At 46.8% G+C, this 11,473-nt stretch overlaps 1 pseudogene; it reads right to left on the bottom strand.

Annotated features, from left to right (window-relative positions):
* Positions 1 to 1,045: 1,045 nt before the first annotated feature.
* Positions 1,046 to 4,897, bottom strand: LOC136465427 (uncharacterized; annotated as a pseudogene).
* Positions 4,898 to 11,473: the final 6,576 nt, after the last annotated feature.

Below are 11,473 nucleotides of genomic sequence, written 5' to 3'. Positions count from 1 at the left end.
TTTGTTCATGGTCACATTTCATGAACCAACACTTATGCTTCATGTGATTACACTAACTAGCCCTATGAGTGACTACTACATGAAATGATTGAATGACCTTGCAAATTGCTTAAACATGTTTAGAGTATCATTATGAATAACTTTGATATTCATGGTTAGTGGTAAATAGGTCATTAAGCCATGCTTTGATGTGTATCATCATTTAAATGTGACATGTTTGACCAAGTTTGAACTAGGTGTTAGAGACCTTGCATGGAGGAGATCACTAAAGCAAAGTTGTAGTATTTGACATAAGGAACAACTTTTATTTTTGGGTCATTGACTGATTTAGCTCCTAACATGCTTGAATTGAGATCACAAAAATCAGCAAAATCAACATTTCAACACTTAGAAAATTTCTAAGTCTTTGTTCGACTGACAGCCTGACAAACCCATCTTGGTGATGACATTACTCGTTATTGGTTGCGAATTAGAGCATACTCCCTTAACCAAAGTTGAAGCTGGTACATAGGGCTATGATTTTTGTTTAGACGGTTTATGCTTTGGAGCCATGGATTAGCGGTGAAAAGGCCGGGAAAACTCGCTGTCAGGCTGCTCCTTGCGCGACCGAATCGACTGAATCGGTTGATTCAGTGGCTGACTGGAACAGAGTCCGCGCGCCGCGTGGACGTCGCGGCGGGCCACGCGTTGCCGGTGCCCTGCCCCGCGCGGCAAAGCTAGGCCAGAGAGCGCCTTCAACTCCCCAGTGTCTGCTCACACTCAGCCGCGCCCTCATTTCCCCATTTCGCCTCCTTCCTCGCCGCAGCGACAGCCGAGCTCGCCCCACCTCCGCTGTCACCATAGCCAGCTCTAGCTAGCGCTGAGCCGCCCATTCACCACCGCAACAGCATCACCGTCTTCCCAGCAACTCCCTGTGTCCCCCAGTGCCCGCTGTTTGAGCTTGGTAAGCCACCACGCCGTGCAGCGCCTCGCCGGAGCTCCGCCGCTAGCCCCGTCACCGTGGCCACGTCGCCACCGTCCACCCCAGGCCACGATAGGGCGCTAGCTAGGTCCGCCGTAGCTCTGTGATGCTCGGCGTAGCATTTGTTTGAGCCATCGTAGCTTCCACCGATGTCTCGCCGTCGTCCCGCACCTCCGCCCCGCCATGGCCGCCGCCGCCGTTGCTAGCACCGACGAGCAGTCCCACCAAGTAGAGCATTGTGTGCGCGAAGTCGAGTAGAACATCAGGTGATGATGTCACCGCCGGCAGGTTCGCCATTGGCGAGTTCTGGCCGCGCCAGTAGAGTAGCGCCGCCGGCCCTGTTTTCGTCTCGATGACATGTGGGGTCCCCTGACCAGCGGGTCCCACCGGTCAGCGACTCCGTATTTGAAAGCTAGCTCATTTGATTCTAGTTTTTTAATTCTTTTGTGATTTTTATATCTTCAGTTTGGTAGCTTCAAAAATTGGGAAATAAATTGTGTAGTGTTCCTTAGGAAGTGTAGTATTTAGGAAAAATATATTCCTGACATTTACAGTAGAAATTTTGGGAGATTTAAATAGAGATTTGAAAGGTGTTTTTGAATGCATGCAAATTTGTTTATTTTATATCTAGAGTTCCTGTGCTCTAAAAATTATGAAATTTTTGTGATAATCTAGTCTTAACATATATGAACTCTGGTAAAAATTTGAGGATCAGTGCATGTGTAGATTTGTAGTTATAGATTTTTCTTTAATAAATAGTAAATCCTTGTATGAATTTTTATAAATTAGTTATGAATCCAAAATTCATGAAATTTGTTGGGGCTAATCCTAGTACCATAAGGATGCTAAGAAAAATAGGAAATCTGTTGCTCGACACTTTTCACTAGGGTTTTCTATTTATGCTACTTTAAGCCTTTCTGTCTTGTCATTTTTGTATAGAATGTTTTATTGAATGAAATGGCATGAAACTTTTACAGTAGTACTTTGATAGCATTAGTAAGGCACTGTAAATTTTTAAGAATTTTTGATGCACATCTGATATAGGTTTATTATTTAACCTAAATATCTAAATAAAATAATAAAGGCATTTAAATAAATAGTTTGGGCTTCACCATTATATTGTCTTGAATGTATTTGGCATGCTTAAACTGTTGGTAGGCTTTATGTTGTCAAATTTTGAGTGATTACATGAAGTAGAAGTATTGTTGCTTTAAAATGCAAATTTAAAAGGATTCCGGACAGATTCTGTAGTTTGACAAGTTACATGATGGGGATGATGTTTGCTGTAAAAATGGTTAATAACAAAGTTGTAGAGAATTTGATAAGCTTTCCAGAAAGTCTAAGATCACTGCATTTGGATTAGTAGAACTCCAATTATGAGTGAAACAAGTAGCTGCTGTTTTGTGATATAGTGGATGCATTGTGGAAGTAGTTAATTAAATAATCGAGAAGAGATATGCACCTACTCAATAAACATGATGCACTTGTTAACATATATGCATTCATAATACTTATGCCATATTCATGCATCTAGGATCGGAGGAAGAAATAACGTTGCTGGAATTCGAAGAAGCAGAGGAAGGGGACCAGCAGGAGAATCCTCAAGCCGCAGCTCCCAAAGGCGTGGAGCAGAATCCTAAAGAGCTTCCGGAGTGTCCTGACCATTGCCCTACTTCTTTTCTGAAAGGCAAGCCCCGAAGCATTCTCCTTTGCTGCTGAACATGACTGATATACTGCATCAGTTGTGTTGGGAGATCATAATTGATGACAATGGGAACCTGCCCCAGATTGGTACCTCAAAGGTCAGTGGCGATGAGAATACAGGATGATCCAGTCCAGAACTCCTGGATGGCAGTGTCCCTGCCAAGCTGGCTCATACCGCCATGGCTTGCCGAGACAGTGTAGTCCTTGTCTCTGACATCTTGTATGAGCGACTTGACACCCTGCTTTGTGTTCACAAAGTTGACGATTCATGCGGACTCTAGAGTTAGAGTGTTGAAAAGCGCATACAGCTTTCCTAGCTTCTCTTCCTTCTCAACTTTGTGATAGAACTGCTTGATTCCGATATCCTTCAGCTCTTCATCTCTCGGCACTTTAATCGTCACATGCTTATCCATGAACCAGTAGCTAATTTCTAGAGCTTCACTGGAAAAGGCAGCAGAGAAGAGCCCGATCAGGATTTTGGCTGGGAGATAGTGGATAATGTTACATGTCTGCAGAAAAGATGGTAGTCATAAGTAAGTTAATGAAGTATATGGGCCATCATATTGTAGCATGAGCATAGCAAGAGCATATATGGACGATGTGTTCTATGTTAGTATGGGTTTTTTTATAGCGGCCATTTCATCGTGATTACCACAACAGAGCTGGTAGGTAAATGAATTAAAACTAACCTGGTCCTTGAAACCTCCTGTCAGTAGTTCATATGCTTCATCCAGAACAAGCATTCTAATGTGGTCTTTACACAATGCATCCCTTGCCAGCAAGTCAAGAATGCATCCAGGAGTTCCAATGACAACCTGAACTCTACTTGACATAGTTTGCTGGTTCACGCGGAAACTCGTTCCTCCAGTATAAGTATAAGCTTTAACACCATGGAACTGACCAAGTACTTCAATAACTTTCTCAGTCTCATACATTAAGTCTCGCGTTGGTACAATGATCAAAGCCTGGCATTTTGCAGATCCATAATCAAGTCGCTGAAGAACTCCAGTGCAAAGAGTTACAGTTGTTCCAGACCCAAAGACTCATGGATAACACTCTGGCCACTGCAAAATGGGACAATTCCTATTTGATGGACAAGGGTAGGCTTCTCCAAACCTTAAACAAAATTGCACAGGAACGTTGGATAAGCACAAAATCGGGTCTATGAAATGTTCCCAGTACAGAAATAATTCTTAGGAATTGGCATCTCAAGAAAACAAATATAACATATGACTTACCATATTGATATATTCCCTTGAGTAGGGTTTCATGAAGACCCATATCACTGAAACTGCCATATATATGGATGTCTTCAGTTTCAGTAACTTACTGCTTCTTACCTCTTCTTTTGAACACATGTTTGATAGGAGGCTTTGGCCTTACTATGCTCCTTGTCTGATTCCTTATTTTGCTGTTGTATACCTTCTGCTTTGTCTTGTACGACTGTGAGCATGACCAGTCTGGAAGACTGACCAAGAGCAAAGTAGCAAGAGAAGGGAGCACCATCAAGGCTTCTTAGTGCAATCTTGAGCCTAATAGGCTCCTTATTCCAGCTTCCAAACTTTCCTCATCCACGTCAATCAACACTCCAAATGCAGAAGCAACTTGATATAACTCCTTCCAGTTTCTGTATATTTCTTCGAACCCCACGCACTAAAACACACTCTTCAATCAAGTCAAGACTTTCCTCATCGCTTTCGTTCAACCTTGTTACAGTTAAGTTTACCTCCTTATCATCCAGTAGTGTTTCTATCTTAGGATGCTTTAATTAACTTATTACGTCATCCTCAGAGCTGAAAGAGGCCAGGAATCTCTTCTTGCATTCTCTCCTTAATTAGCTCCCAGTCACCGGACAGCTTCCAAAACTTCCGCAGTTCAGATTTCAATATCCCCCTGGTCCAAGTTACTGAGATTGGATGTGATCAAAACACAATGATGGTAGAATTTCTCATTCTCAACCGTCTCCTCTGAAGCCTGAATCATGGTAAATGGATATTTTGTAGCATAGCTACACTGACGTGCCACAGGAACCAGTTTGTATTTTATTGTGCACTGCTCCAAATTGTGCGATGTATCATGACAAGCAAAGCACCTCTTTTTATCTGATGAAGTAACAGATAGTTCTTGCTCTGGCATAGCCTTCTTTTCAGCACCCCTACTTTCCACATCTTGTGATGACATATGCCCTTCAGTCCTTGACGAAACCAGTTGCATGCCTTCTGTCTGTCCCATGTTGTAACCTACCACATATATAAACCCATGTAAGCAGCTGACGTACAGAGAAAACAGAAAGAAAAATCAGTGCTAAGCTTCAAAGGAAAGCGAGGGTAATACCATGTAACGCTTTCGTGCCACCTCCATCAACACCATAGATCACACTATCAATAGTGGCCAATACCATGCCGATACTACCACACTTTAGGTCATTTTTTTTCTTTTTTTTCCACAACGGCAAAAGAGCCAAATTTCATTACTCGAAAGCAACGAAATTACAAGAGTTTGTGTACTACGAAACACTTAAAGAGCTATCAAACGAAACGTGCACCTTTGGTATGAACACACAGGGTTCAGCCAAAGTGCAGAGCAGACCTACGTAGCCAAAATCACAGCGCGAACATTAGCTGATGTTCACTCAGCACGCCTAGTTCAACATTCAGTACACTAGAGATTATTACATGCCACAAGCGGCAGACATTTTTAACAGCACTCCGGCTGCACCCAGTATCCTAGCAAAAACTGAAAAAGTTTAGATTGCGAGCTTCAGACTGTTAGATAATCTACTGTTTCCTTGTGTGAACATACAACAAGGGAAGACGGCACCGTAAAGGCTCCCTGTTGTGGTACTGGAGCCGCTGTAGAAGGCAGGCGTCGAACGGCTCACCTGCCTCACTGTAGCCACAGCAGGGACAGGCGCAGAAGTCAGTCTTGCTGTGTTATCTAGTCACTGTAGCAATATGACAGCTGTACCAGGACTAGATGGATAGAGTTGTATAAATAGTTTGACACTGCAACTCAGTAAAGAGAGTTCAGATTTGTCATCTCCTATACAGGGCTCCGGCCAACGCTGGTGCTTGTATTGTGTGTGTATGTTCTGTTCTCCCTCTCTTCTTCTACCTCTGACAATAGTGTGTGGTCGGCAAGACTGGTGAGTGGTTGACTCACCTCAGCCGGTGATCCTGAGGGCTAACAAGTGGTATCGGAGTCGTACATGCGCCGTTGCCGGACTAACCGCTGGCGATGATGGACGGTTCGGAGATGGGCGATAGCAGTAGCACTGCTGTGGCTGCCCAGCCACGATAGGAGGTCGTTCTTCGCATGGTGCGGGAGGTCAGCGGCACCAGTTGGCCGACGCTAACTCGCACAACTATGGAGAGTGGTCGGTGACCATCAAGGTCAAGCTCAGAGCTCGACGGCTCTGGAATGCTGTTGACAAGGGCACCGACAATGAGGATCAAGTGCTCTCTACGGGTTGATTCTTCGACACTCCGTCGCGGCGAATCACCCAAAGCCGCTCACAACTTGAGTTGGGTCACCCACAAGCTCCGCCGGGTGATCATCAAGCTCCCAATCACCACCAAGCCGTCTAGGTGATGGCGATCACCAAGAGTAACAAGCACGAACTCTCACTTGACCACGCGAAGCCTAATGAGAAGATGGATGCACACTTTGCTACTCTTGATTCACTAATGAGGCTACTCTCTTGGATTCACGAATCTCAATCACCTCACTAGGACCTTACTCTTCTTAGCACTCACAAACATGTTTCTTAGCTGTTGGAATGAGCAAAAGTGACTCCACATACGAGTGGAGCTTCTATTTATAAGGCAGCCTGAAAAACAAACCGTTATGAGCTTCTACGGGGTGACCGGACGCTCCGGTCATGTTGACCGGACGCTCCGGTTAGTTCAACCCACATTCCAGTGTTTAAGTGTTGACCAGACGCTGGTAGGGTCTGATCACCACTGACCGGACGCGTCCGGTCACATTAAACCCTCACTGGATGCTTACTGTACTCGACCAGACGCTGGATCCTCAGGATCCGGTCAGTACTGACCGAATGCGTCCGGTCGCAGATTTCCTTCTCTGGAACCTTACTGGAGTCGACCGGACGCTACCTCTCAGCATCCGGTCACTTGACCACTCCAGCGTCCGGTCGCACCGAATGCAATCTCTTGATCAAATGAACTGACCGGACCCTGCGGCCAGCGTCCGGTAAGCATTTGACCCTCCATTCACTTCCAACTCTCAAACATATGTGAATGAAGTTTGCTCCATAGGATCATAGGGCTATTGTGGAGCTACCTAGTGCTAGTTTTAACAAGTGTGCACCACACCTAACTCACTAGACTCACCTAGGTCAAGCTACCCATCCATACCCCCCTTAATAGTACGGCCAAAGGAAAAACAAAGTCCTAAACTACTCTAAGTGTCACTCCAACTCCAATCGACACTTAGAACTAGTCATCCTTAACCTTGTCGTCCATCCTTTGAAAACCAAAACGATTTCCATCGTAGGGGCATGACAACCTTGATTGCCCAATTGATCTCTATTACCATGACCTAACTTAATTGTCTCTGCAAAACACACGTTAGTCATAGTAATCTTGTATTGTCATTAATCACCAAAACCCAACTAGGGGCCTAGATGCTTTCAATCTCTCCTTTTTTGGTGATTGATGACAATACCACCTCGAGTATGTGAAAGAGTGAGGTTTTTGACGGGCTTGGTTCATATAAGCTTTTGTCAATAAGAACAAAAGAGTTAGGCAAGCTTATATGACCCAAGCCAATATGATGTACTCAAAAGATATGAAATAAGCATGAGTACAAGTAATAGAGCTCATTTGCATCGGAGTATAAACACAAAAGCAAAACAAATGAGCATTTCACAAATGATATGACATGTAAAAGAATTCAAAGTAGAGAGCACGCATGTCATGTATCACAATCACGTAGATATCACTATCACATAGATATAATAGTAAACACGGATGCATAATGTATCACACACATAGAAACTCCAAATGTATATAATAAGCTAATAATAGATAACTAGCTCCCCCTAAATGTCGCTCCCCTTGAGTCTACATACTCGAACCCTCTCCCCCTTTGGTGTCAAACACCAAAACCTAAGGGTCGGTTGGCGGAGCTACAGCGGACGAGCCGGGCGCTGAGGTACGAGGGACAAGCTAGAACTGAGTGCCATCATCATCTGACCCTGAGCTCTGTACTGACTGACCCTCTGTGGCAGGAAGTGTCGCTAAAGCAGTCTAGGTCTAAGCTAGGGCAGGTGCTGCCTGTGATGCTGCTGGTACGTCTGTCATAGGATCTGAAGAGGCGACAGACGATGGGAGCCTCTAAGTAGTCATGGCGACAGGGGCTGCTATAGAAGGACCGGCGGTATGCATATGAGGCGGTGTAGGCATGCCTGTCAACTCACTGAAGGATGCTCCAAGACTCTTGGAGACTGACGTGTCAGGCACAAATAGCGAGGAAGACTGATCCGGTGAGAAGCCCGTATGATATGGTGTGAACTGTAGGGCTACCACTGGTGAGGACAACCACTGAGACACCTAAACTGTGGGTGAAGCAAATAGAGCTGGAGGCTGTCCCTGACTCTGAAGCCCACTAGGCTATACTGCTGGAGTCGTCGAAGTGGTGGCAGGCTGAGCAATCTAGGGTGAGAGCTATGGCTGTGGGGCCCCAAGTGCTGTTACTACATGCTGCATAAATTCCATAAGCTGTTGCTGCATGAGTAACTGCTGATGCATCTGTTGCTGCTGCTGCTGAAGGAGCTGCTGCTGCCGCTGGAACTCGTCCTGACGAGCCTAAAACTGTGCAAAGTTGGTAGCGGTCTCCTGAGCCTGTCGTGCCTGATCCTGCTGCATCCGCTCAAGAATAGCAATCAAAGTGGGGTCCGTCTGTGGTGCAGATGGAGCTAAGCTAGAACTGTCGGCCTCTGCATCATGTCTGCGTGGAGGCATGAGGAATCGGTAGATAGTCGTCGTCCGAACTGTCACTAGACTCTGTCACATCCTGCTGTGCCTCAAGCTGCTCCTCCTTAGTAGCAGCTATGCCTCTAATAATCTCGTCCTGCTGAGCTGTTGACTCTGGAACATCTAGATGATGGCTAGGCTGAGTGGGTGCCTATGGTGTGTTGTGCTTGATCCTCTGTGCCATGTTATAAGCTGGAAACTCAGTGGTGGCACCTTTGTACTCTGCAACCATCTTAGGGGTCCTAACTTGCACAGCCTTAAGCATAAGAAATGTGATTCAGTGTGCATAAGGAAGCTGCCTATGACCCTTGAAGCCCTTAGCTATAGTATTCTCCATCTCTGATAGAAGGAGGTCCCAAATATCGAACATGGTCTGCTACATTAGGGCATTGAGGAGCCAAAGCTGGAGGCAAGTCAGACCCTCTCTGTATCCCAACCTAGGAAGTAGTGTCCTCCTGATGATAGCCTCTAGTACACGAGCTATAGGAGTAAGGTCACTAGGGTTCCTCCTAGACCCCTCACCAAAGGGCTCCTTGAAGCAATGTTGCACAAGATCAGTAGGGGGCACCAAACCACCATGTGGATGCCTAGGAGGCTCCTGCTGCCCATAGCATACCTCATGTAACCTGATGGACTGCTCCTGTAGCCTCAGTATCTCCCTTGCCCTAAAACTCATCACCCTGTAGTCTCTGCCTCTGAATGCAAAGTGTATGAAGTTATGCTGTGGGTCAACATAGAGCGAAGCATAGAACTGCCAAACCCAAGATGGTACATACAATTCTATCCGGCCAATCAGATCTGTCAACCCCAACAAATATGACAAGTAGGGGCGGATATGCTCTCCGGCTGCTGCCACAATAGACTCTATACTGCATACCCACTGAGATCTGAACATTGCCCCACTGTTGAGATAAGCATTGTAGAAATCCTCCTGCAGCGGCGTGTAGAAACCCTCTGCTGCTCTCTCATCCCTCCTCGGAGGAAACCACACCTCAAACTCTACAAATCATAGCTGCCGAACTTGCCTGGCTATGGCGGCCCTCAAGTCAAGATGTACCACTAGAGGCGGACCCTGTGGTCTAGGCGGTGGACGCGATCCCCTCCGCTGTGTTGGCAGCCTCGGTGAGACTAGAACACTGGTATGACTAGAGTGGCATAGCTGGGGTGCTTGCTCGGTCTCCTCGGCCTGCTAGCCCTCCTGAGTCTCCTGAGCTGGCTAAAGCTCTACTGGTGGGGGCTGCTGCTGTGGCTCCTACTAGGACTCCCCCTGAGGCTAAGGCTCCCCAATAGCCAGACGACATCCTGCCATCATGATAGTCCTAGGTGGACCACCATGATGACGCTCAACCTCCTCAACTGCTGATCTCTATGCTGTTGTAAGCTGTTGATCTACAATGACAACACCACTACGAGCACCGCCTCTCTCAGCACGCTCTGCGGCCTCAGCGACTATTGCTGCTCTCGCTGTCTTTGTGTCAAGGTACTTGCGCTTCTTAGATGTAACCTGCTTCATCGCCTTGCCTTTGGTTTCTATGGGCAAGTGAGGCAGGGGCCTCCGATCATCATCTCCTAGACCACCACCAACGTTCTTGGTGCGAGCCATCTGATCTGACAAGAGAAAAACTACCACTGACAAGACCAACTATCCACTGACACTCTCGAGGCTTGGTCTCGATCCATACTCGTGAGCTTGGCTCCGAGTTGACTGTCAACTGCCACTGACACCTCAACGACACCAACTCGCTGCACGATGGAATAGATGGATATACGAGTAAATACGATATATCTAATAGATGCAAAAACCCTAGGAAGCAAGTAATGTAGGTATGAAATTGAAGCGATGGGCATGCTACCTGATGATCCGTGATCTGAGAAAAGAAGAGACATCACGCGGGGAACCTCAGAATCGGCTAGGGTTAGGGTTTGCGAAGCACTTCGATAAATCAGTGGCCCTAGATGATTTAGGTCAATGCATTGAAAATTGAAAGGATCAAGATCAAGCAAAGAGGATGCTATGGCCTTACCGGAGAGTAACAGTGGTGGCTCTGGGGAAGGTGAAGGCAGAGCAAGAAGTGGACGGCGGTGGAGGACTTGGTGGCGCTCGGTGCTTGGGAGCAGATGGCGGGGCGCGCGGGCAGCAGAAGACGTCGTGGTGAGGTGCTTGGCATGGGCAAGAGCAGGGTGGACGGTGGCGAGCGTGGGCGGCTAGAGATGACGGCTGTGGTGGTGTGGCTCTCAGGCATAGGAGAGCTGTGGCGGCTATTGCACGGCGTACGGGAGGCTCGGTGAAGGTGGCGTACGGGGTTAGGTCAAGAACGCTCGCAACGGCTGCGGTTAAATGAGGACCCCATGTGTAACAGAGAAGGAAACAGGGAAAGAGATCTGATTCTGCACGTTCTCTACTAATCGGACGCTCCGATGGTAGCGACCGAACGCTACCACCCAGCGTCCGGTTGATTCTAGAGAGGTCCAAATCCTCTGGAATCACGACCGGACGCATCCGGTGGTCCATGACCGGACATAGGCAGGGTTCGGTCAGTTGCCTTGAACTCCATGTAGATCGACCGGACACTAGAACCCTTCCTAACTGGACGCACAAATGCAGAGTCTGGTCACTCCTTCAGCTTCTGTTCACCTCCTGTGAACTGACCGGACGCTGGACTACAGAGTACAGTGCAGCGTCCGGTCACTCTTTTCTAGCAAATCTTTAATGTTCCTCCGCGCTACCTGTTCCCAATCAAGTCCTAACATGAATAAGATCCAAATAAACACCAATTGGGACTGATGTGAGTGACCTCTCTCAAACCCTCAT

The sequence above is a fragment of the Miscanthus floridulus genome, chromosome 7 (assembly GCF_019320115.1).
Source record: "Miscanthus floridulus cultivar M001 chromosome 7, ASM1932011v1, whole genome shotgun sequence".
Classification (NCBI taxonomy): Eukaryota; Viridiplantae; Streptophyta; class Magnoliopsida; order Poales; family Poaceae; genus Miscanthus; species Miscanthus floridulus.
The sequence above is the reverse complement of the archived record's forward strand: the minus strand, read 5'-3'. Positions and strand labels throughout refer to the sequence as shown.